Source organism: Peromyscus californicus, unplaced genomic scaffold (assembly GCF_007827085.1).
Source record: "Peromyscus californicus insignis strain IS unplaced genomic scaffold, ASM782708v3 Scaffold_8__1_contigs__length_139910024, whole genome shotgun sequence".
NCBI classification, from domain to species: Eukaryota; Metazoa; Chordata; class Mammalia; order Rodentia; family Cricetidae; genus Peromyscus; species Peromyscus californicus.
This window is the reverse complement of record NW_026294606.1, coordinates 8,458,611-8,483,142: the sequence shown is the minus strand read 5'-3', so window position 1 is coordinate 8,483,142 and position 24,532 is coordinate 8,458,611. Positions and strand designations below refer to the sequence as shown.

Genomic DNA, 24,532 nt, shown 5'->3' with positions numbered 1-24,532 from the left:
ATGTGTCTGTGTAGTATGGGATTTTGTATTTTTTTTTTTTTGGCCCAAAGTTAGGCTAAAGAGGTTTGGAAGTAGAGAAGAGATATGCCATCATGTGAAGATGAGACCCACTCTGGAAAAGTGAATTATTGTGTTAAGTTAGGTTCATTTGAAGAAAACCAGCTGATCCTGGTCATGGGCTGATGGGAGAAGAGCTGTCCTACCCCCAAACGCTGCCTTCTGATTTCTCTTTGGTATTAAGTTCCGAACCCCATCTATGGGGTGCTTAATTGCAGCAGTACTCAATGGGAAAGTCCAACTCAGTCCATGATGAGTCCAGTTTAAACAGTTTAGTCTGACTAGTGTTCTAGGACCTCACAGTGCCTTCTAGGTACCAGTCTCCGCACAATCCGTGACTAGACTGAGACTCAATACATGGCCAGATTAAGGCATGCGATGCCCCGCCGTGGGAGTCTGGTTAAGATTTTAGATGCCTTGTCCCGCCACCCCAGGGAGTGTGTGGCTGGGGGAGTCCACTCTGACCACCACAGAAGGGTCAAGAGTCTTGGGCAGCAGGCTTGTTCTGAGGTACTAGCAGTGACTTTTGACTCGGCTGGGGGCAGAGTGACACCAAAGGACAGAGCCTCACCCCAGGGCCGGGTTTGATTAGGATGTCCCGCCTCACTCTCTGTGCCCGCCATCAGCCCTGTAGCGTCTGCCTCTGTGCTTGCTCCCACATGTCCATTTCTCTGCACGTGAACCACGGCCACTGCTTAGTGCATCATGCGTGGCTCAGTCCTGTGTCGCCTCCTTGGCACTCAGGGTAGCCAGCCTGGCCCTGGAACACATCGTTGCCTGTTTTTTAAATATGCAGAACCTGTTTTCTGTTTTTTAAAACTTAGAATGTCGCAGGGTTTGAATGAGAATGGCCCCCATTGGCTCATATATTTGAATGCTTGGGCTGCAGTTGGTGGAACAGTTTGGAAAGGATTCAGGAGGGGGTGTGGCCTTAGTGGAGGAGGTGTGTCACCCTGCCTCATGCTTGTGGGCCAGATGTAAGCTCTCAGCTACGGCTCCAGTGCCATGCTTACCTGCCTTCTGCTGTGGTCCCCACCATGATGGTCATGGACTCTAACTCTCAGGAACTGTGAGCCCCCAAATAAATGCTTCCTTTTATAAGTTACCCTAGTCATGGTGTTATAGAAAAGTAACTAAGATGAATGTTCTGCTCTGATTCTCTTACCTATTTGGCCAGTGTCTAAGCACTCAGTGCTCAGTACACAGTAGGTCTTCATAAAGATCTCAGATAAGGAAATAATGTCCAGCAGAACTGAGTAAATGATTTTTCTATATTAAAACACAGTAAAACTCTGTTGGAATCTTCTTGCCAGTCATTTATATATATATAACTTTCTGGGTTCCCACATTACTTGTCCATCACTGGCTTCATGGAGCAGATGACTTTTTGCATGAACCTTGGGGGACAATTCCGGCAGAGAAAAGGTAAAAGAGATCACCTCTGGCAGAAAGTCTTGTGCTCCAGTGAGATGAGGTCAAGATCCAGTTTTGTCTGGTTGAGAAATCGGATTGGTGGCTCTGCAGGTCAGTAATTTCAAACTCCTCTAAGCTGAGCCTGCCTGGTCCCCAGGCTCCTTTCTAGTACCCCCTCCCTCCAAGGCTTTGCTAAATTCTTGCCCTGCCTGGGATGCTGCCTCTCAGGGGCTGCGCCTGGCAAGCCTGAACTTGTCCCTTTTCATCAAAATCACAATGCTTGGCATTTTGTATCTTTTTAAATGGTCCTTAACTGTGTATCTTTTGCAGTTCAAGTGACTTCATGCTCCATTTATCCATACACCATTCTTGAATGGTTTATATATCTACTACATATTTTTCACATAGTAGGGTCTATGAAAATGTCAAGTATATGAGGTTTAGTCTCTGCCTCAAGGAGCTCATGGTACACCCAATGGGTCAGACATGGGGGAAGTGACTCCTCATGGGTACATTACAGGTAGAAGAGGGAGAAGTCAGCTCTTGCTTCCTGCAATAATCATGGGGGTGGGCTCTATGGAGGAAGTGGCCTTAGGGTGTCTTGGCACATGAGAAAGGGATTGGATCCTGCAAAGTAAAGATAGAGAGGACTTCCAGTGGGGACAGTCTGTGTAGCTTTAGGAAGACAGGAAACTGAGGGCTTGTAGGAAGGCCAGCAGGAGGTTCTGAGGATGCTCAGGGGTCAAAGAGGAGACTGCCTGTCACAGGAGAGTGGGCTGGATCCTGGAAGGATAGAAGAACTCTCTCTGGGCTGGGGAATAAACAACAAGAAGCCATGAGGAAGCCACTGTTTTTGACAAGTCAAATGTCATCAGGCATCAAAAGTTAACTTGCTTAGGATGGGAAGAGGTGAATGTGTCAGGGACAGCACCTGGTGGCCCTTGGCTCCTCAATAACTGCAGGTGGAACTGGATTGTGCCAGATGTTCAATACTCAGTGACTTCCAAAGGGTTTTCAGAGTGTCGGGGCCTCAGAAGAAGGGAATTTGCCGCCTGGCCCCTCAGAGTTCACTCTGGACCAGACTCTCACATCATCGGGAAGGTTCATAAGAAATCCCACTGCTAATTGAAATGATCAACACTTAGTTTTAATTCTGCACACCAAAGAAGACGAGATGTTGGAAAGCACCAATGTGGTGATCAGATGCAGGGGGTGGAGCCCTGAGGAGCCTTTCTGAGTCAGAGTGGGTCAGGGGTGTCTGGCTGCAGTCTGAGGTAAAAGCTCCAGTGCCCAGTCATCACGGATTAAAAGCCTTGTATGATCCAAGTGTTACAGTCATGGCTTGGAACATTTACTAATATTTTCAGATCTCGCCAATGTGAAATCACCTGCTGGATGCTGGCTCTCTAAAGCTGTTTCTTCATTCCTGTGTTTACTGACCCAGCTGCATGGCACCTCTCAGTGAGCAGGAGAGTGGTTACCAAGAGGGTTAGGATCTACTTTCTAGGCAGTGGTTCCCAGCCCCCCCAATGCTGTGACCCTTTACTACAGTCCCTCATGTTGTGGTGACCCCCAACCATAAAATTATTCCATCACTACCTCAAAACTGTAATTTTGCTACAGTTATGAATCATAATGCAAGTATCTGATATGCAGGATATCCGATAGGTGATCTCTGTGGGTTGCGACCCACAGGTTGAGAGCCACTGTTCTAGATCCATGTAGAGTAAGTACGATACTGCAGTTCCTGGTGGTATAAAAAGTACCTTAATGTGCGGGTTGGTTGTGTTCATTATTGTCCAGTTAATAGATAACACATTAGAGAGTGCAATTTACAAGGGAAAGTCATGGGCCTGTGGAGCATCCTTAGGCCACAGGTTTGGGTCTGTGTATGTAGGAGGGGAAGAGATAGGAAGTGGGCAATGTTGTGAAGTGGAGGGTGGGAGAAGCCAGTGTGTATTGTCCTGAGTGGTGGATCTCATCATTGTCATCATGAAATCCTGTACTGGTTAAACATGCAGGGTCAGTATCCATCCCAGAGGCTCAGTCTGCGTCTCCTAGGCGAAGCAGGTTCCCTGGAGAAGTCAGGTTATTTTTATATTTTCCAAAGATGCCAGGTAGAGCATGGATTCTGTTGTTTCAGGCTGCACCAGGTCCAGGCACTTGAGAGGGATGTTTTCCCTGAGCTCCATATGTCCTTGGTGTCAAATATGAGAGGCTTGGCAATCACAGTCAGACATGTGGAGTTCAGATGGCAGGCCATGGGCAGGACGTGGGGGTGGAGGAGGGTAGGCTTAGGGAGATCAAGCATGCTCTGTGAACCATGAAGCCCTGAACAGGGAGGGGTGGGACTGCTCCGCACGCTCGATAGGCCTTGGCAGTCCACTTTGGGCTGAGGTAGGAGTCTGCTTTCCTCTACCTGTGACTGTTTATCCATTGCAGACATTGACCACCCGGCCCCAGCGTCTGCTGTCCTATGGCGGAGCGAGTAGTCGGTGGGATCCAGAGGGGCTGGAGAAATAACCTTCTGACTGTCTCAGCTTACAGATGAGTAAGCTAAGACCAGAGAGGGAAGAGACTCACAAGAAGAGAACAGATGGATTGGGAGGTCAGACAGAAATGGACCTCTCCACCTCTACCCTCCCCGCTGGATGACCTTGACCTAGTGTGCTCTCTGTTTCTGTTCTCCTTCTCCACAAGACAGGGAGAACCTGGCTGTACCTGTTTGCTGTTTTAGGATTCCACATAAATGTTCCCAGAGCCTAGACTGACAGGCTGCACATTATTGATGCTCAGGGTCCCCACTGGGTAAGCACATGTGACAGCCCCTGGGTCCTCACCCAGTACTCTGGTCTGTGCCTGACTGCAATGCCCTGCAGCCTGGTCAGGCCCCTGCTCTAGCTATGACCACTGGGCTTGGGATATGGGGCAGTGAGCAGACTCTGTTTGCTAACTTTGTATATTGCTTAATAAGGAAAACATGGCCTGCCCTGGCAAACAGTGGATCTGGCCATATATGGGGAAAAGGAGTAGCTTGGATACAGTCAAGGATGCGATTCTGAGCTCTTATTTAAAACAAAATCAAAGGCAATATAGAGTGTCCACTTTTCTTTGTCTTGTTTGATTCTGGGGGAATTCGCAGTTATAAATAGGCAACATCTTATAGTGTGCACTTAGGCACAGTGAGAGCTGTTTGGGAAGCAAATCCCTTTTGCACTCCGGAGAACTTGGCAGAAAGGAGGAGCCAGTGGATGGAGAGAAAGCGGCTGTTTTGAAGTCTAGCAGAGTGGGATGAGGCCTTTCCTGGCAGGCCCGTCCAGGATTGAGCCCTGGGTCCAGTGTTTTGGGACAGGCTAGGTCTGTCAGTGTCTAAACAGTTGGACATGTGAGGCTCAGCTGAGCACACCCTCCTGTGCCCACCGGCTGTGTGGTGTTATCGCCTACTCCTTGGGTCACCGACTCGTGCACACATGGAGTACTTCCTGTATGCAGTGCAGACTCCGATCCCTGGTCCCCTTTCTTCTTGCTTGAGTAGGCCTCAAAGGCTCCTAGCTTTGGAGCATGGTCTCTGTCCTTGGTGCTTTCCTTTCCTCTGGCCTCAATTTCTATAGCGTTATAGTTGAAAGTGACTGGTACTGGCGGGGTACCGTGTTCTAACTGTGTGACCCCAGGCAAATGACCTAACCTCTTTGTAACTCAGTTTCCTCTCTCACAAACTGGGATGATAACAGCTTATTTCTGGGTACATGGGATGACTATTAATTTACCCCCAGATCAGAACCCTCAGTTCCTCAGACCTGGAATGTGTGGCCCCTGTTACCTTTGCCACTAACTCTAGGTTCTCTCACTGGACAATTGCACATGGCATGCAGCTTGGAGACACGATGTTGAAGGTGGTTAAGATGTATACAACAATGTGTGCACAACACAACAGGGCATGTTGTGCCCCCGTGTGGGTATGCCTTGGACCTGCTGTCCTCCCAGGACATGGGGCCATGCAGACTAAGGGATGGGTGAGACAAGAAGGGTCTGATTACTAGCCTAGGGGAGATGGGGGAACCCACACTGCTTCCACACGATTCTTTCTTCTCATTATTATTATTATTATTATTATTATTATTATTATTATTGTGTGTGTGTGTGTATGTGTGTAAATTAAAGGATAACTTGGAGGAGCCAGTTCTCTCTTTTACCATGTGGTACCTCGGGATCACATTCAGGCTGTCAGGATTAGTGACATCCTTGGGGCCATCTCACCTACCCCCACATGGTTCTTGATGGTTGACATGGCCTCTGTCTGGGTCTGGCCCCACTGGACTCTGCCAAGCTGACTCTCCCCTTTTACTCATGTTCCCTTCCTTATCTGGTCACAGTGAGTCTAGGACTGCCAACCCCACAGAGGTAACTGGCAGTCCCTGGGGCCACTGTGTGATGGGGCTCTGTGGCCTGGTTCTCCTCTGCAGGCTTGAAAGTCTCTCCTGGGAAGTGAGCACTGGGACACACCGAGGGGCCTGTGCTTTGACTGTCCTATCATTGTGCCCTGACACCAGATCTGTGGGCATGGATTTCACTTCTGTTGTGTGTGCATGCTCCAGCCCTCGATTTTCCCCATCTGGGAGAATCAGGAAGCAATCCTGTACCTGCTCTCTCAGTGGCTCTTCATGTTTCTGTGGCAACCGTGATGGATTCTGCTGCTTCTGGGCAAGGACCTTCTCTAAGGTGTGCCTGCCCTGCAGTCGCTTCTCTGAATTCCCAAGTTGGCTTTGCCTGTTTCCCACATTTGACCTTTGGAACACTCCTAAGCTCCAGCTATCCAAAGCTGAGGTGAGCCCCGACCCCTCCAGCACCCTCTGCAGGCATCCTTCCTCCATTGACAGGGCCTTTACAAGTGGCGCTGTTTCTTCTCAGGGGCAAGCATGCTCAGAACTGGGACGCAGTAGGCCCTCAGCACCTGTCCTGTCCTGCCTGTTTGTGTTATAGTCTTCTAGGGGTTCAGAACGTTTGCTTCAAGAGGTCTATATTGCTACGATCTTCTTAGAGAAGGCCTGAGGAACCCCGGGATACTCAGTCTTATCTCCTAAATCCTTTCTAGATTCATCCATGGTCTGGGTTCCTTCTTCCCTTTTTCCTGACCTGCTGTGGCCCTGGAGACCTGTGTTCTCTGCTCATCAGTGGTAGATTCCAAGCGAAAGTTCAGAAGCAGGTGGTCCAGAGATCTCAAGTATGGCCAGAACAGTGAGTGCACCCAGGCATATCCGAGCTGCGGTGTGGGATCTCCACCCAGGGAGAGACCAGGGGTGGCGTGACTCCAAGCCATTCACCTTCATCTGCATGCTGAACAGACCTCAGTGTTGAGACCTCAGTGCAGGCCAGTTAACCTGACATGGACGGATAGTCTCCTAGACTAAGATGGAGGAGAGCACAGTACACCCCTTGACTCTTCACCGCTGGGCATATAGATAATCAGAATGTGATGTGTAGGCTCTCCTTCCTTCTGCTCTAGAGCTGGAGGCCATCCTCTTTGGCTGTATGCAGTCTGTTCTCTGGATTGGTCTCCAGGGCCCAGTAGATGCCTCTCTTTGTCACCCCCACATACCCTGACTATGTCCAGTGAGCAAAAGAGAATATTTTCATTTCTTGTCTGAGGGTTGTGCTCAAACACGCCCTCACCTCCCAGATTACATCTTGCTTTTTGCTCTTGTGGCATTTGCTGACTTCCAACTCTCTGCCCTCTCTTGGACAGCAATGCTTAAGAGCGTGGACTTGGGAATTGCAAAGTGTGCATTTGAATCTCAGCTTGCCAGTTGTGTGGCTTTGGGTGGGTCACTGTTTCCTTACAGCCAGGTTCCTCATCCCTTCAATAACAACTGACATGCTGTGCAGGGAAAATATTGTGTGCCTTGGTGCTCAGTGATGGGTGCCTGGGATGATGACTGGAATGCTGGTCCCTGGGCCCCATTCTGCCTCCCCATTACTGCCTTCTGCTGGGTGGCCTCTTCTGTGTTCCAAGCAGCTGTGAGAGAAAGCAGTCTGTTTCGGGAGTTAAAATCACAATGAAGTATCAGTCAAGGTGATGGGGTCTGGGAAAGGCCAGAGGGGCCATTGGAGGGGCCCAGGCAAGTGAGAGGATGCTGTCAGGGCACACATGGGTAGCTCAGACATTTGCAGTTTCAGCTGGCAGAACTGTTGGGGTGAGTGTGTGTGTGGGGTCTCCTTAGATACACGAGGACCAAAGTTGTCCTTTATGGTTCTGAGTTATTAAAAAAAGACAAAATAAAAATCTCATGTGCGCTGGGCGGTGGTGTCGCACGCCTTTAATCCCAACACTCAGGAGGCAGAGCCAGGCAGATCTCTTTGAGTTCGAGGCCAGGCTGGTCTACAGAATGAGATCCAGGATAGGCACAAAACTACTCAGAGAAACCCTGTCTCGAAAAACAAGACAAAACAAAAACAAAATAAAACAAAAACAAAAACAAAACAAAACAAAAAAACAGAAAAAAAATTCTGTTGCAGTAGTGTACCAGCTACTGCAACCGCTCTAAGGATCTACTATTGAACGGAAGAGACACAGCCACAGCTTCTTACAGAGTTTTGCTTGATTTGGGGCCGTGTTATGAAATGCTGTTTAAAGCAAAAACGACACACGCTCACCTGAGTTGCTCAGGTGATGCATAAAAGTATCAAGGAAATAAAAAAAGAAGTTCAGCAAAATGGAGACATCACTTAGGGATATTGCCATTTTGATGACTGTCCTATGGATGTATACCTTTAGGGACTTGCAGCTCGCTGTTTATAATCCGCTTCCTCTATAGACACCCTGAATCCGCCATATTCATTAAGATCCCAGTTTTAAGGTATTTTATACTATGAATATCTTTTCCTGCTGGCAGAAGTAGAAGCCCTCTACTAAATGTTTAGTTATGGCCACGCCACGAGAGCCCGTGCCTCAGCAATTCCACAGCTGTTTGACGGGGTTCCGGTGTTCCGTGACTACCAGAGTGGCTCAGGGAAGCCTTCCCTTCACGTGCATTTAGATTTCTGTCTATGACTTTTCTTTATTGTGAGCAAACTTCAGCAAACATCCGTGGAGACACATCTCTTTGCTAGGCTTTGCATACTTGTCATTTTGAAAACAATACCAAATTCCCCCAATATAGGACACTGGCATTGAAGAAGAATTCCTGTCTCTCTATAATCCTGACCAACCTGGCTTTGTTAATCTTTTTATCTTTGCCAATCTGGGATGATAGTTTTCTTACCATGAGGAAATAAAGATTCTAAGCTACCTACTGGATGCCTAAAACTATGGATAGCACCAGACCCTTTATATATATAGACTTTGATAAACTTTAAATTATTTTATTATTTTTAATTATGTGTATATGTGTAGGTATGTGCATGTGAGTGCAGATGCCCATGGAAGCCAGCTGATGGCGTCAGGTCCCCCCAAGAGCTGGAGTTACAGGCAGTTGTGAGCTGCCCAACATCCATTCTGGAACTTAAACTAGGATCCTCCACAAGAGCGATGTATGGTCTTAACTGCTGAACTGTTTCTCCAGCTCAAAATTTAGTTTATAAATTAGGTATGGTAAGAGATTAGCAGCAGTGAGTAATAATAAAATAGAAGAATTACACCATAATAAAGATTATGGAACGTGGTCTCCCTCACTCTCAAAATAATGCTTAGTACTTTTGCCCTTTCCATACTTTCTCTTTGGGAAATGTGACTGCTGGCATCATTACTCTTGTGCTGAGGTAGGACGCCATGACAGTTGATCCGATGCTAAGATAGCTACTTAGAGTGACTATGGGTGAGTAGTGTGTACTTTGTGGATGCAATGGACAAAAAAGTGAGTCATGTGCCAGGTGAGAGAGTGTGGAATGGCATGGAATTTCTTCATGCCACCGAGAATGAAGTGGTACGCAATTTAAAACATTTGGAATTGTTTATTTCTAGACTTTTCCATTTAGTATTTCCAGACTTTGGTTGACTGTGAGTCACTGAAACAGTGGAAACTGTGGATTAGGAGTTCTGCTGAAGTAGGGGCCGTAGACTATTATTGGGCCTGTTTACATTTATGTGATGACCAGTAGCCATTTTGGATTTCTTACTTTATGAATGGCTTTCTTATGTCCTTGGCCAGGCTCTGAGCCTTATGTTGCTCCTGGCGATTCCTTTCTCTGTCTTCTGGGGCATGGGGGTGAGGGATCTTAGAGAATATCACAGAACGTTAGCTGGCCCTCAGTTCACACGGTTGAACTCTTAAGTCGTGGACCACAGAGACTTTCTCTAGTCCACAGGCATGGCTAGCCTGGGCCCGAGTCTGGGATGAGGCCATTTAGCCTTGCTTTCCAAATCAGTTTCAAAACAGAGCCCACCTGTTGGCATGGCGAGGGGACTGTGTGTGCTGAGCCATTACCACAGGCGAATCTCTCTGCAGGCACAGCTGGCTGACCAGCCTTCCTCAGAGAAGTGAGCAGGCTGTGGTGGGCCCAGAGAACTCCGGCCCTATTGCTGGGTCTATGGGAATGCTGTGGTTCCCTTGGATCTTAGGGTTGTAGGAAGTGCTGGTTCTAAAGATCACAGAATCCAAGTCGGCCATGTTTAGATGATCGAGCTGATTCCCAGAGAGGGAACAAACGTCCCCCGAAGTCCTCTGCTCCGAGGACAGCAGTGACAACTTTCCCCAACGCTGTGGTGAGCTTGGGCATGCTCTGAGGTCCACAGATGGTAACGAGGCTGTTGAGTAAGCACTGCAGTTGGACCAGCTCCTGCCTGTCAGTGACAGGAGTTGGGGGTGTTGGGTAGAGCGACAGCTAATCTCCTGGAACACAGCATGGTTCCGAGCATGGGCCTTGCTAAACAATGCTAGGAAGGTGTTGGTAGCATGATGTGATGGGGCTCCTTGTCTGGACCTTCTTGTTCCTATGGCCTTGGTGGCTGACACCATGGGCATTTGCCAAGAACAAGATAAGCATCACTGTTGAGATTGGCACCTCCTAGTTGTACTTTGAGAGCCTCGAGTGCTGCCTGCTAGCTAGTTCCCATGGGAGCAAAGGCCCAGCCTCAGATTTACATAATCCTCTTGGCCAGTGGTATGGCACATAAGCATGTATATGTTGTATGTGTACGTGCACACACACACATACACACACACACACACACAAAAAAACAACCCAACACAGACACACACACACACCAGAGCTGTGAATTTTTGGGGCAGACGGTGATGTCTGGGCCAACCACAGATCCACCTGGCTGTGGTCTGTGGTGCAGTTTCTGGCCTGAACCTTCCCTTACCACGGACTTTTCTCCCACGTTAGCCAGCTGTGTTGACTCTCCTCCTCACAGCATCATCTGGCTGGTTTTCTGGCTCTGTGAAGTCCCTTCTCCCAGCCTCATACCCAGCCTGGCTCTCCCCTCTCCTGGAGGCTCGGAACGGTGCATCATCCGAACGGTGCCCAAGCTGCTCCCTCTCTTAACCTTCATTTTGCTACGTAATGCTGTTTACTGTGCCTTGTTTCTTTATGAGCTGAAGTCTGGTTGATCCAATTAGGTGACAAAAATTAGGTTTCCCACCATCTTGTGTTCTCCATGTCTGGTGCATAGCGGGGCCCCAAGGCGATGTTGGTTGCTGGTTGTTTTGGAATTAGCCAATACTTCATCAGAATCTGGAAGTTTTTTCAGGCCTCAGTGGGCATTAAGTGCTTGCCTGTGCATGCTGGCTGCCACCCCATGGGGTGAAGTAGGACTGTCTCAGCCCTTTTAGGAGGTTTTCATCCTGGAAAAGCTGCAGTGTCCACGGGCCAGTGGGAAATGCTGAGGGTGGCGATGAACAGGGTGGCTTGGAACTGTTGTTAAAATGTGGCAGCATTCTCTTCTGCTGTGACGTGGGAAATGGGTGCATGGGCAGTGGGTGAGAGGGGAATGCGTGGGAGGGGCACCTTTGGCTGAATGGCCAGGGGGCTCAATTGCTGTCTTAAACTCTGGAAAGCTTCCTGGAGGAAGGCTGAGGATTTGGGATAAAGTAGTGGGTGAGGTTTATTTTCAAGGACCCCCTTTTGGATTCTCATTCTCCTTTCAAGTCCCCACAGACTTGCTTGTGCCAGAAGCCAGATGTTCATTCTCTCCATAGGTCCTAAAGAGACGGGACTTGCTGATGCTAACTCGGACTCCATTCTCCAGAGCCGTGTCCTGGGTGTGCCCTCCATTTGCTGCTCATTTGTTCACTGGGCCGGCTGGTGATATGTGAGGATCTCTAAAAGCTCTAAACAGGCCGCAGCTGTTACAGTGACGAAGCAGCGGGTGACGGGCTCTGGCACGGAGGGCAGGCTGAAGTTCATGACTTGCTGTCATCCAGGATAGTGCGTAGGCTCCAAGGTTGGCATGCAGTGATGCTGGGCCTCCAAAGGAGCTCTGAATTCTTGGTCTCTGTTCTCAGAACCTCTGCCAGTCCATGGAGCATTTGCATTCTGTACTTGTTGCTGGCCTTATGTAGACACGCTTCTGCGCACGCTGAGTCCTCTGTTTGGACCCTCCCTGTCTCCTTTATCTATCAATACGACTAGGCCCCAACTGTCCAGGGAGACTCCTCAAGGCTTGAGAAAAAGCATGGGTGTTGGGGTTCACAAGACGTGGGTTCAAAATCTGATCTTGCTACCAGTTTATAATGCACTTAATAGGGGGCTAAGCCCAGGACTGTTGGGAAGGGCTTCCCGGAGGGAGACATGGGTGCAATGTGCTCAGGACATGCCTGCTGTTCCTTCACTGAGGGCTGGGTGCTGGACACCAGGCAGGATGTTGCCTTGGAATCCGCTTCCAAAGGAAGATGCTGTTGTGAGAGAGCTTGGCTAGTTTGGGTTCAGCGAAGGATGCTGGCAGAAAGTAACCCTGGAGCTGAGATCTGGGGGGCAAGGGGATGGTGACTTGGACAGACAGGAGGGAAGACAGTTGCAGGCAGCTGGGTGCAGGAACCCAGTAGGCATCAGCTGTGAGTGCTAGAGAGGGTTCTGAGCCAATGTAAGCAAAGACACATTTACCTTCCCCAAAAGTAGACAATGGATAGAAGCCTTCCACAGAAGGGGTGGCTTTCCCAGATGAAAGCTTATGTGTAGCTCTGGAGAACACCCTGGGTTATTTTGGGTGATGTTCAGGAGGCTGAGGTGACTAATGGGATACACAGTGAGTGAAAAGGAGGCAAACAGCTCTTCTATCAAGGTAGGTGGAGAGCTGACCAGGGCTGAGGGAGGGCCAGGGCTGAGGGAGGGCCAGGGTTGAGGGATTGACACTTAAACTCTTGGCCTGGCCTCTGTTTTAGTTAGTGTTCTATTACTGTGAAGAGGCATCATGACTGAGACAACTCTTATAAAAGAAAACATTTAATTGGGAGTTTTAGAGGGTTAGTCCATGATCATCATGGCAGGAAGCAGACAGGCATAGTGCTGGAGCAGTAACTGAAAGCTTTACATCAGGTAGTAGGCAGAGGGAGAGAGAGAGACAGAGAGACAGAGGGAGGGACAAACACACACACACACACACACACACACACACACACACACACACACACACACACACAGATAGACAGACACTGGGCCTGGAGTGGGCTTTTGAAACGTTAAGGTCCACCCCCAGTGACACACTTCCTCCAACAAGGTCACACCTACTAGTCCTTCCCAAACATTCCTTCACATGGGGACTAAGCATGCAAACATCTGTGCCTAAGGCAGCCATTCTCACTGAAGCCACCACAGCCCCTGAGAATTCAGGAGGATCCTGGGACACTTGTTCCTGGTTAAGTTTGTAAAATTAGCCCCTGTCTCTTACCATTTGGCTGATCTGATCATGGATGAGTCTCCTTGGACTCCAAGTCTCTTTGTGTTGGGTGGGTATACTACCCAACTCCTGGAAGAGGTGTGGCTTTTTGCAGGCACCCACAGCTGGGCTGGTGGGTTGGCCAGCTGGGCGTGGAGCTCCTCTTGCCCACCAAAGCAAGAGTGGGTCTGCAATCCCAACTAGTCATGTAGTATCCAGGGGGACATTTAGAACATGTGTAACGGCTGCTGGAGAGTAACGGCCGTTTCTCCCATTACCGGGGAAGAGTTGGGTGACCAGAGGCTACTGGATGCCCTGTGTCATATAACATGTGCTTTATGGTAAATTAAAACGTGTATAAAACCTATTCGGAGAGCTCCCTGCTCACTTACAAAGGACTGGGTCCTTCTTTTTCTTCTTGTCTTTTCCAAATTTTAGGTAAGAATTCCCTTCCGAGCAATGAACTTATCTGCCAAGTTGGGGCCCAGAGGGAACCCTTATGGGGGACTCGTAAACCTGGTCTTTTGAGGAAATCTTGGGGCCAAGGCCACATTCAGCCCCACATGTTTACACAATAGTTTCTCTCAGCTCTGAGGGGCCATTAGAGTTAATTGGGTGAATAATCTGTGTTTAAAAAGTCCCTAAATACGTATTTACATAATCCACGCTTTGCCCAAACCTGCTCTACACTATTTGTGGGATTTAGAATGGATCCTGGCTTAAAGTCTCCCTGCGGCTTCCATGGCAGCTTTTCCTCTTGGTGACCATCCTTTGGTGGGATTGTGTCTCATCTAGAGGCAGGGCTTGTTGGCTGTGTGCACTTTCCAAAGTTTGTCCTACTTTGAACACCGCTGGCCATGGAGATGCTGTGAGCAAATGGCCCCACAGTCTAGTGATTTTGGGAAGTATTGCACCTTCCAGTCTGGAAGATTCTTCATGCCGCAGTATTAGTTCGGTGGCTCCTAGAAAGTCCTATAGTAAATGAGCTGATTCACTCTCATCCTTCCAAGTATTTGAATGGAAGTCAGCCCCTCCTCCTTTCCCCATGGACGTCCCACGGAACTAGAAAACTCATTAAGAGTCAGCAGTGCTGTTCCATTTTGTGAGAAGATGCTTTGGATTTTGGCCATGTGTTCAGAGTGCTCAGAAGATCATTTCTGGTTGAAGTTGGCAAATCAGCCCTGGTCGCCTGTGCTTGTGGGTAGTTGAAATCTTGGTTTGAGCCACTGTGTAGAGTACCCAGGGTGCTTTTCACATGACCGCAGTGTGATCTTGGCTCTTGGGGCAGGAGGGTCTAGGCATGGTGGTAGCTTCTGGTGACTGGATAAGCCTCAGCATTCTTGAGCAGGAACCCCTTGTAGATCACCCAGACTTGGACTCTTTGGGTTGGGGAGAGGTCTTCTCTATAGGTCTTCTCTATGGGTCACTCCAGCCCCAGGATTTGCTGGCCTGGGACATGGGGCACCAATATACATGCCAGAGTCCCCTGGCAGCAAGCCTCTCACATACATGCCCACAGTCTTCACAGGGTTTTCAGTCTTGACTATACATTAGAATAATCTGCAGAGATTTAAAAAGAAAAGCTAATGTTTCTGCTCAAGTGAGATCCCAGATATATTAAAGCAAGATGGAGGACCTAGGTGATACACCTTTGTCTGTCTCCTCAGACGATTCCAGCACACTGGCTGCATCACAGGAGCTGGCATTGCAGGAAGTGGGGTTGGGGTACAGTTCATGGCTCTTTATTGGCTCCACCACAGCACATCTGTACATCCCTGCGAAGCAAACATAGTCCTGATCCATTAGCTCTCAGCAATGTGGCAAGATCCCTGGGCAAGAAGTGGTGGCATCCTGGTCAAAGATGCCATTGGCAGGTGAGTTTGAGGAGGAAGTTTGCTGACATAATTCAGCGTCTATTGTGTACCAGGTGTGGCATAACACGTCACCCCTTTAATCACTACCTTCGTTTGTGAGCTAGGAAGGCCACTCACAGAGGTGGAAACTAAAGCATAGAACACTGCTGGAATGCAACCCCAGGCTTTGAAGGCTTCTTATAATTTGGAGGTCCGAGTCCTAAGTGTGTGAGATGAAGAGCCTTGCTCTCATGGGTAGCAGTGTGCGAGCATGTTGGTAGGGGAAGGGGTTTGTATGTTTGTATGTGTTCACTGAATCACAGGGATGGAAATATTTTTCCTTGGGTGTAGGGGAATGGGAAGACTACAAGGAGGAATAGAATCAGGAGGGTGCTGACAGCTCGCATTATAGGTCATGCATATTCCTTTCCATTTGAGGTTAAGAACATCTCATTGGAAACAAGATCAGCCCTAGTGGTAATATTTACACCACAGGAATCAGTAAGCACCATGGCAGGAATTTGTTTTCCCTGAGACCTGGTGGTTAAACACAGACTAGTACACTGCTGGACAGAACCCATTGTGCTCCTCTGGATTAAATAAATGGAGAGAAGAGAGAGCCAGCAAGAAAAATCTTATGGGAAGCTGTGCAGTGGAGCAAACACTCATGGCAGAGGGTACCAGAGGGGAATGAGCTCCTAAGACTAGGAGCAGTGCATCAGCTGTACATGGTCAACACTGAGTAAACGTTTGTTTTTCTTATAATTGGGGTTATGGTGAGAACAGTAGCAGATTTAGCACCAGAAGAAAGTGGGATAGGGACGAGGGAAGAGCAGGGACCTGTCTTCAAAGATCTTCAAACTACTGGGAAGTTTCACTGCACCATGGCAGGCGATGAGCTCAGAGAATCAAGTTGTAGCCTGTAAGGCTGGGGCCAGAAAGCAGTGTGTGAGTCCGTTTCCAGAGTCTGCCGGGTGGGGTTGTGGGCAGACTGTCTCCAGCATGGAGATGGTTAACCAGAGTAACAAGGGTGATTTAGCTCAAGGCCCCAACCTTCCATTGCTCACCGCTCTGGCTGGCCCTGTTAATGCTCCTGGGTTGCAAATCTACCTATTTGTCAAGTCCCTTTCCACATCCTGGCCCTCTTCTACTGCTTGTGTGGTTTATTAAAGAGGCACATGCTACCTGTCATCTCAAACAGCCTCCTTTATCCAAAACAGAATAATAGAGATATCTCCCTCCAGGGACATGGGATGCAAATGCCGGAGGACAGGTTGCCAATTTGCCGCATGTATTAGGGGAAGGAGGCTGTCAAGGGAGACGGCTGGGATCCGGTGCCTTCTAACAAGCTCATCTCTGGGTTGCCGGAGACCTGGGCCGCTTGAGTTTAGATTACGTGGCACGTGCCTCCGCTTTCCTATGGACAGCTGTCAGCAATCGTTTCTCCCTAGGAAACAAAATTGGCTTTTTCTTTCTTCTCCCCTTCCCCCAGCTCATTGCTGGTAGTGAGGCCCTGCCAATAACTGTCAGGAAGCCATTGGACTGCGGAGGCCACTGGGCCTGCACAGGGTACAGGGAGCATGGCCCCCATGCACCTGCCAGATGATCCTGTATCTCTGCATCTCACACAGTCCTGCCACTCCCCGCAGCCCTTAGTTTCGGTGGAGGATGCTGTGGTCCAAGAGCTTCCTAGAAACTGGTTAAAGCTAGACTAACAACTTGAACCCAGCACAGAACTAGCCCATCTCTCCAGGCTCCTGTCATAGTTTTGTCAACTCGACACAAACCTAGCCACACCTGGGAAGAGGGCACCTCAGTGGAGGAATTGCCTCCATCAGGTCAGCCTGTGGGGGCATTCTTTTGGTTGCCGGCTGATGTGGGAGAGCCCGGCCCACTGTGGGCGTTGTCATCCCTGGGAAGGTGGGCCTGGGCTATAACAAAGGTAGCTGAGTAAGCCAGGGGGAGTCGGCCAGTGAACTGCGTTTCTGCTGTTGAGACTGTTTAGAGTGCCTGCCCTGGATGGACTCTACCCTGTAAGATGAGGCAATCCCTTTCCTTCCTTAGGGTGCTTTTGGTCAGTGTTTATCACAGCAACAGAGAAGTGAACTAGGTCCCCCCCAGCATGCTAAGGGGTTCATAAGTGGGGGAGAGCTAGCCTTGACCACCTCTGAAACAGTCACAGTACATCTCTGGGAGCTCAAGGCCTGTCTGACCACTTGAGAGAGGCTCCTAGTGACTCCTGGCTATAGGAAGTTATTGCTGGGCACACATGTGGGATCTCCTGCGTTCCCTGAGTTCTCATGGCTAGCAGGTCTCCTGTTCCTCAGCATGTCCTTGCTTCTATTCAAGTCTCCCTCCACATGCTGCCTCAGGACAGACATTCCAAGCCAGGGCTTGGAGAATGCACAGTGTTCTGGGTGGGTGGCAGGGGTTTTCCTTGAGCTGGGCAGAGATAATGCAGAATTTGGAGACAGGGACTCTGCACCACAGCCTGAGGGCCAGGGTTAGGACCAGGAGGACACAACTGTTGAGGGTTGAATCTTGTTCAGGGTTTTCCTCATATCAGAGTCAAACAGTGACCTGGAACCTTGGAAATGAACCTCCAAGAGGATTAGGACCTGTGGGGCAGGCTGGCCATCTGCCTTTGGTAGGGAGGCCCACTGAGCAGGGCACCACACAGGGTGATCCTATTTTCAGTGGGTGCTTAGTGCTGAGTTTGACTATCTTGTGCATTTTCCTTTCCTGGTATCATTCTCACCTCCCCCACACCACTCAGTTGCAAATCCCATGCCAGTGCTAGTGTGGCACAAGGGGATTCTGGGTAATAGGCCTTATTTGGCAATTCCATGCATCCCGTGTCTAGTGTTTGTTGCCTTTACAATAAATGCTGTGCCTGCTGTGTCTGAGGCCCCCTCCCAAGCCCTACCCTCCCCCGCCCCGCCTCCCGTGTTGGCACCCTGCTCTGTGGCATCGCTTTGCAGGTGATGACATTGATCCTCACGCAGGCTCAGGTGAGAGCAAGATTGGAACCAGGTGATCTGGCCTGAAAGCCTGTGGTTCTGCCATGGCTGCTTTTTGGTAGCAGCCTCGGTGAGGGTTTAGGGGTAAGGATTGTGAGCTTGAAGGTCTGGCTGACCTAGAGAGACTTATCACTCGGCCATTCTTGGTTGATTGTGTGAAGAGGATTTAATGTGCCCACAGCTCAAGGATGTCTGGAGGAAAGCCCCATAGAGCACATATGTGTATGGAGGGTCTCACAGAGCTGGCCTTGCTGCTCTGGCCTGGAGCTACAGGAATAATGGTTTGGACTTGTCCACTTATGGGGCCCCAGGCTGTGGCGGTGAGCTGAGCTTGGGAGCTACCAGCCTCTTCTATGAGATGTCTTGTAGGGACTCTGCTGCATCAGAGTTGTCCAACTATACACGAGACAAACCTGATACAGCCCCGTTAGCACTCCATGGTAGGATAACTCTGCTGCCAGCCCAGATAAACTGACTGGGAGGTCAGAGCGCACATAGCATACTCCTAGATGTTATGCTTTGGAAATGAAAAATTTCCCCACAGTCTAATGTTCTGGGGACATGGTTGTGGGTCGATGGGTTTTCGGGAAGTGATTGGATCCTAAGGGCACTGACCTAATGAAAGGATTAACCTCAGAATGTATTCATTATAGGACTTGGAGGGAGTGGTAAAAATAGGGGTTGGGACTTGGTTAAAGGAAGAAGGTCATTGGGCTCATGTCCTTTGTTATATATTTGACCCTTCCTGAATTCCCATTCTCTGCTAGCTGGTTGCCTCGGTGTGAGCGGTTCTGCTCTTCTACACCCCCTGCCGTGACGGATGGACACCTCTGGAACTGTGAGCCAGGATGTCTGTCTCCTGAAGTCGCTTCTTTGGGTTTTGGCCACAGACGCCGTAGTAACATGCTGGAGATGCTCGTACAGTTTGTACCTTCGGGAGCACCTCACCAGAAGGAGCCTCTAGCGGAAGGGATGATGAGCCCAGGACTATCTGTGGGACCTCATGACACTCATGTGCTTGGGTTGTACCTGAACTTGAAGTAAGGCCTTGGGTAAGTCATGGATTCTGAGCCCCAGTTTTGTGTCCAGCGGCTACATCAGAACAATTGCATTTCCAGAGTGAAGAAGGAAAGAATGCATAAAATGAGTTTTATAATCCAGGTTAACTATCCCTTCTCCAAAATGGCTCAGGAGTATTCTGGATCACGGTTAGTTTTTGAATAGTTGCATAGATATAGAGTCTTGGGAGTGAGAACTCAAGTTTAAGTCTCCTCATATACAGTATAAAATTTCAGACATTGTAAGGCGCATGCGCTCGTGTCTTGACCATGACCATCACATGTCATGTGGAATTTCTCATCTGTCACGTCAGCCCTTGAGACGTTTTGATGCATTAGGGATGGCCTGGTCCAATTTCCCTGTTCAGCGGCTCATGGGAGCTGAATGACAAGATGGTGGGAAACACTTGGAAGCTAGCTAGTCCTCAGCAAGTGCTGGCACTCTTTCCTGTGGATGGGGCTGGGGAGCAAAGCCGCTGCCTTCTCAAGATGGCTCTCACTCTTGTGACTTCCTGTTTCTCAGCAGCCTTCCCTCTGCTCTGGTTCTCGGAGGGTTACTGTAGAACACAGGTGCCGTGATTACTCCTGGGGACAATCCCTAGGCACAGGCACCACAGCTATCTTAGAACTGATGAACAGATGCCAGAGGTGGATGGCCCCAAGGGGCAGTGTGGAAGACTGGCACGGCACCTAGCAAGAAGTCTCATGCCCGCCAGCTGTGTGGCCCTGGGAAGCCCACCTCCCTTCTCTGAAAAGGGTCCTCCATAGTCCTACCCCCTAGGGGCTCTTGTCAGGCTGAAATGAAGAGTCTTGATAAAATCAGAAGCTAGGCACACATTTGTCTATAAACATCCAGGGTATGGGGGGAAAGGCTCATTATTTATATCTTTTCTAGTCTTGCGCTGTGGAGGCATCTGGGACTCAAGTGAGGGATAGAACTGGCCTGGTACACAGTAAGGGTGGAAGGCCTCCTGCCTCTCTATCAGGGGCTCTCCCCATCTCTAGCCTCTGGAAGTACCATGAGATAGAAGGCAACATTGCACCCTTAGCTTTAATTGGTACTCCCCGATGTCCTTTGCCAATCCTGTGGCAGCTGTGTCCTGAGTGGTCTGGTTTGTCTGAGCCAGGGCCCATGTGGAGATGCCCTCTGTTGCCTTCCACAAATCACTAGCTTCTGTTCTCAGGGCCTGATTGGCAAAGTTTCCAGATGCCTTGTCAGCACCCAGGGAGTCTGTCATGGCTTGGGGAGAGGGCACCCCAGAAGGGCTTGTGTATTTGAGAAAGGGGCCCCAAACAGCTCCCAGGCACAGGCCTAGATGGGCCGGCCAAGCAGGTAGGAAATTGTGGGCACCTGAAGCTTTCTCTCTCAAGGACTTGATTAAAGCAGGGATGTGTTAGAGCCCAAACAGCCGGGGGAAGGCCCTTTGATATGTTCATTTGGTTTTAATTTGGGGGGGACACAGAGCAGTCACAGCTTGTTTTATTTCTGCTTCCTTTCGAGACTTTCCCTTGGCTCCTATCCCCTACCCACACCTTTTCTCTGCTGGAGTCTGAATTTCAAGGTCAGCTGAAAGTCAAACTTGACCGTGTTGATGAAATGCTAGCAGATGTAGCTGCTTTGGTTGGGGGTGGCCACACCCTGGAAGTCATGCTCCGTCCTGTGTGATGATTCCTGACAACCCCGGGATTTCGTCTCTAGATTTGGATTTCAAAGTGAGTGTCATTCAGCATGTGTTTATCTAGGGGGGATGAGAGCAATGATGAAGGCTGGGGAGGGTGTGGCCACCTCATCAGGCAGCCCTTGCTTGGGTTCGGCTTCCATCATGGTGATGGCTTCGTGAGACGTTGTCAACTGGTTTCCCTTACTAGGGAGACTGGTGGGTTTTCCGATGCTGGTCACGACACACACAGGAGCAGCTGTTTTGCCCCCTTTTTACAGTGTATTAAGCCATTGGCCAATGCATGCCACACGACCAGTGCTATGTCAGCAGTGACTCCGGGGAGAAGGTCAATTTTCAGCTCCATTTCCTGGCGTCACCCACACCCCTCTGTTGACTCACAAAGTGGCCTAGCCTGCTGTCTCCAGCCCCGTGGTAGACATGGTGGGGTGGAACAGAAGAAAAAACTTTCTGATGTCCCTGCTGTTTCTGGCACCGAGCCAGACCCCTCAGGCTCCGTGGGGTACTGTACTGCTACCCAACTTGGGGTTTGTGGGAGTACTGTGGCAGTTTTGTCCAAGGCACATACGGGAGTCAGTCTTCCCAGCAGCATGTTGGGACTGGTCTAGGCAAAGCGGGAGGCCATTGCCCTTAGCTGCTTGCTCTGTGCGCCCATCTTTTCTAGTCCAGCCACCGGAGCAGTGGTCTCCCCTAGCCCAGCCAGAGAGTAGAGCGTGGAGTAGACATATCCCCAGGAGACAGGCCAACAGGAGGGCAACAGCCTTTGGGAATTAATCCTGCACAGGAAAGCCAGCTCTAATCAGTGGTCAGCCATGGGACCTTGGCCAACTTTCTCGGCTCTTCTAAGCCTCAGTTTCTTTGTCTGTGATAGGGGATAATGGTGCCCACCTCACAGAGTCGCTATGAGGATTAAAGGAAATGGTGCATGTAAAGTGCTTGGCACAGTGCCTTGTGTATGGTGCTCTGTAATGGCTGCTATTACAGCTCTTGTCTAAGTCCCGGGAGAGCAGTTCTGGACGGCAGCATGGGGAGGGACCTGCCCTGGCTCCCCTGTGGCCTTTGGGTTTTCCTAGCTGCACAGCCCAATTATCAGGCTGTTCCTCAGCTGGGGGTGGGGTGAGGGGCTCAGCTCCTTTCCCAGGGTGCTCTCCTGGCTCACAGGGGAGCAGAGGCAGATGTGGATGGTGAGGGAACCTGAAACTACCCTCCACATCCTGCCTCTTGAGTGGCAGCGCGTTGCAAAGAAGTGACATATAAAACTGTCTCTCGAGTCGAGCTGTGCAAAATGGAGCTGGCTTCCACAGCGCAGTCACATTCTGATCAGAGAGCCTGAAACGTGGAAATTCTGAACACAGAACAAAGCAGAAGAGCCTGCCATGGCAGCACATGTGAGTCAACCCGCATCGCCTCGCAAACTGCCTGCCTTGTTAAAATCAGTCCCTTGGTGCAGGGGGATTAGCGCTCTGCAAACTTCCCATCCCAGGCCTGCCTGCATTTTTACTTCCCTGCCTGCACGTTTCTTGCTGATCTTCCCCCTGACACACCCAGGGGATTTTCCTGCACATAATGGGGGCCACTCCCGTTGCTGAAGTGATGGAGAGCTTTCTTCTTTGCTTTGGCAGAAAAATAGTAACTTCTGCTGGGAACACAGAGAAACAGAGACATGATCTGGACACCCCATACTCCCCTGGGCATTTGAAGTGCTCGTGAAGGTCCCTTGGGTGACTGGATGGGATTCTCAAGGGTCATTTCTGTTCCTTTTCTTCCTTGCTCTGCGGCAGCTTCTGAGAGCTGCTAGGCATATGAGCTGCCACTCTGGGGCTCTGCGTGCCAAGGCCTTCTCAGCACCCAGCCCCACGCTGCTCTCACACGACTGCTGGGTCTGTGTGGTGCATTGTCCTACAGTACAGGCTGAGGTCTTGATACTACCTACAGGATCAGCTGGCTGCCCCTTGTCCAGGTCACCACTTACTAGTGTGGCTTGTGGGCTCTGAAAAGTATGTTCAGGACAGTATGTCGAGGAGTAGGTTCAGGATGGTGTATCGCACCTGGGAGGCTCTAATGCTGCCCTTCTGCATTGTGGCTCCCTGGACTGCTATGCTTGCACAAGCCTGGCTGGCCCCTGGCCTGAGCTCTGGGGCCCAAGCCCTTTTGCATTGCTGAGCCCTCTAGCTCTGGCTGCTCATTATTTCTCCACCAGCAGGGCAAGTACAAGGACCAATTATGAGGGCCTCACCATCTCACACTGCTTTTGGATGCGCTGTCTCAAATGGTGAAGCCTTCTTTGGGGACAGGCAATTTGAGGGGAGCTCAGGGCAACATAATTTATGAGCCCCCCTCTTCACCCAGTCAGGAGCGAGGTGGCAGTGACTTAATTTAATTAGCTGGGTTTAGGCCGAGCAGATCAGCAGCAGCCCAGGGTTCTGGTGAAGCAGGCACATTTCTCCTCTGAGGGAAGCACCGTGGAAGAGGGAAAGGTCTAAAGTTACTTCGTTCGTCTGGATCCTTTGGTTAGAGATGTCTTCCAATTTGAAATAGAAACCCATTTATTTTGCTTAACAAGAATCCAAGCCACCAGCTATGTGTTTCGCTCATGCATTTAATAGGAGTAATTGAATAGAGCTCAGATGAGCAGACCCTAATGCTTTCCAAGTCAGAGCCAAGTGCACCATGCTTTCCCTCAGAGAAGCGAGCCTGCTTGGCAGGGTGGAGAGAAGCTGCTGGTCTCAGGCATTACGGTGTTCTTGTCCAGCTCCGGCGGGGGGTGGGGGGGTGGGGTGAAGGCCACAGCAGCAGGTGCTCCCTGGCTGTGGTCCATGGCTCTCAGCTGGGCATGGCCCCTTGTGTTTGAAAAGGCTGATGAGGTTAAAAGCTAAACTGGAAGGGGTCATGATAGTCTAATAACTGGAGAGCAGTAACAACTGTGAGGAGAATTAGGGCCATCCCTTATTTTGTACGGCATTCCTGAGATGCTTTGGGGTAGGTTGTTTATGACGGCCTGGGCCCCCCTCTTTTCATACTTCACAGAGACCAGAGGGAAGGAAGGCTCTGGTGATGCAACTCGAAGCCAAGCTTTGCAGGGGGTGGGGTGCTATGAGGAGACTGAGCCTCAGTTTCCACACCTGTAAAATGGGTCTTTTCATATACCAGTTTCCTCACAAACTTGGATTGTGATGCCAGAAAAAAAATTAATCCAAGGGAAAAAGGATGAGCAGAATGTAGCCTCTTGCCATCACACCAGGGTCCCTCATCGACAACTGGAGGTCCTCGGACTCAGCCTGGCAGTATGTGAAGTTTCTCAAAATGGCCAGAAGGCTAGGCATTACCACAGCGGGGCAGGCTGCTGACTGTACATGGCCTAGATTGAGTGCTCTCCCCAGATTCACAACCACTGACTGCATGATGTGTGGAGGAGCAGGTGTCCTGACGGTTGCTGAGGTTCTTGAGTTCTGCAGCAGGCTTTGAGTGAGCCACCCAAGAGGGGAACAGGGGTATGGCACAAGGTGGCTCAGGGCTTTCCTGGTCAGGGCCCCCAAACAGGAAGGGAGAGGAGATTTCTTCCCTGGCCGTTGTTACCTGACCTCCATCTCATTCTTCCCCTTCCTCTCTTCCATCTTCTCTCTAGAGTTCCACGAAGCTT

General features: G+C 49.9%; 1 long non-coding RNA gene across 1 annotated transcript in view; it reads left to right on the top strand.

Moving 5' to 3' along the window:
- The first annotated feature begins 22,075 nt into the window (after nt 1-22,075).
- LOC128104484 (uncharacterized) overlaps nt 22,076-24,532 on the top strand; it is a 140,813-nt gene continuing 138,356 nt past the window's right edge. The window contains exon 1 of the long non-coding RNA XR_008216020.1: nt 22,076-22,280. This is a non-coding gene — a long non-coding RNA (uncharacterized LOC128104484). The remainder of the gene's footprint in view (nt 22,281-24,532) is intronic.